The following is a 1,902-nucleotide window of genomic DNA, read 5'->3' as shown; positions in this document are numbered from 1 at the left end:
CTCACTATGTGTGCGCACACCTTTATTCACAAACTCTTCAACTTATACTCTTTTACCAAAGCTGCTACAGCTCGATTGGCCGAATACCCTTAGATCCTATTTCGGTGAATTTGACATCTGCCTTACATGTAACAGATTAGCGGTTTAGCAGTTTTAATTTAGTTTGAGTGAAGGAATTCATTTTATAGCAAAATCCGAAATCGTGAAGAACTCATGAAAGTAAGCTTATTCTCGGATTCCTGAAACTTTAGATTTGCTCTTTCTTTTACTGCAAAGTACAACGTTGTTTTTTTTTTTGTTTAAATCTTTCTAGATATGGTAAATATGAAGGACAAAGCAGTTTTAACATAGTTTGAGTGAAGGAATTCATTTTATAGATAAAATCCCAAGAGTCTGCTGAGAAAAGAGAGTGAATGCGAAGTAGACTTTAACACGGCTCTGGGAGCGAGCCGAGTGTGGGCTGACCGGGAGAATTGCTTGAAAGAAACGCGACACCGAATGAGCGGTCAGAACAAAGCCTCAATACGGTGTTCCCGTGGTGTTTTTGTTGCTGCCTTGTCGATTGCACAGGGGCAAGCGTTTCAACCAAGCAACGCTCACCATGGGGAAGGTGGCTATGGCAACTAGCCTGATGCCCTGCTCCCGCAGTGACGGATAATCGTACTCTGGTTTCTCTTCATAACATACAAGTCTTTCGCCTTTTACTAAAGACTTTCGTGGAGAGCAGCACTAATGAGTTGTTTCTATTTTTGGCAGGCTTTACCTTTGCGGGTGAAGCCCTTTCTGTCTGTGCAAAAGAAATCTTGTTACTGTGCAGAGTGACTTCTCTGAGTAGAGTCGCCTTACTTGTTGCGATTGTGCCGATGTTCAAAGCTGGAGTGCAAAGTTGTTGCTTGAATGGTGCTTGCTGGAGCATGCGGGAGTGCAAAGTTATACCATTTAAAAGGGCTGAAGAGTGCTCAGTGCAGCGGGTGGGCGGAGGTGCAACGTGACACTCTGGCCACCTATGGCCATAAAAAGAACACTGCTACAAGTGCGCATTGTGCCAGCAAGGGCCCTCGGACCTGAAACAGTGGACAGTTATCGCTTCTCGGCCTTTTGGCTAATATCAAGTGTAGTATCTGTTCTTATCAGTTTAATATGTCCTCTATACGAGGACTACATATTAAATGGATTTTTAAGAATAGGAGTTGAAAAAGAAGCTTGCTCCGTTCACTCCAAGCATCGACCCGGTACTGCAGTGCCGCTGGGAACGGTGCGCTCTTCTCTGCTCTTGTGAAAAAGCAAACAGCGGTGCAGGATGGAAGTTTCAGGGAGCCCAAGATGAAACTTTCTTTTAATCTGCTGAGAAAAGAGAGTGAATGCGAAGTAGACTTTAACACAGCTCTGGGAGCGAGCCGAGTGTGGGCTAACCGGGAGAATTGCTTGAAAGAAACGCGACACCGAATGAGTGGTCAGAACAAAGCCTCAATACGGTGTTCCCGTGGTGTTTGTGGCTGCCTTGTCTTTTGCACAGAGTAAAAGACAAGGCAGCCATCGAATAGGGCCCGATTGTTCCTACTTGGTCAGCCGAGGAGCAAGGGGGGGGAGCAAGCGTCTCAACCAAGCAAATCTCACCAAGTAGGAACAATCGGGCCCTATTCGATGGCTGCAACACCTGAAAGAGATATTGATGCGAGACCCGATCAAAAGCTTTTTCAAAGTCTAAATTTAAGATGACAAGCCGGGTGTTTCTGTCTCTAGCGTAATCAATGATGTCTCGAATCAGTACGAGGCTGTCGGTGAGTTGTCTCTCTGAGATGGCACAAGCCTGGTCTGGGTGAATTACCTCCTCTAAAACAGAGGACATCCGTGTCGTTAAAACCTTGCTAAAAAGTTTACAGTCAAAGTTTAAAAGTGTGA

At 45.2% G+C, this 1,902-nt stretch overlaps 2 non-coding genes across 2 annotated transcripts; both read left to right on the top strand.

Annotated features, from left to right (window-relative positions):
• The first annotated feature begins 660 nt into the window (after positions 1-660).
• On the top strand, positions 661-774 carry LOC140275744 (U5 spliceosomal RNA). Its single transcript, XR_011908462.1, has one exon. It is a non-coding gene; the product is annotated as a U5 spliceosomal RNA (small nuclear RNA).
• Positions 775-1,082: 308 nt separating this feature from the next.
• On the top strand, positions 1,083-1,266 carry LOC140276125 (U2 spliceosomal RNA). Its single transcript, XR_011908809.1, has one exon. It is a non-coding gene; the product is annotated as a U2 spliceosomal RNA (small nuclear RNA).
• Positions 1,267-1,902: the final 636 nt, after the last annotated feature.

This window comes from Leuresthes tenuis, unplaced genomic scaffold (assembly GCF_036924035.1).
Source record: "Leuresthes tenuis unplaced genomic scaffold, fLeuTen1.0.hap1 SCAF_18, whole genome shotgun sequence".
Lineage (NCBI taxonomy): Eukaryota > Metazoa > Chordata > Actinopteri > Atheriniformes > Atherinopsidae > Leuresthes > Leuresthes tenuis.
This window is presented reverse-complemented; position numbering and strand designations above follow the sequence as displayed.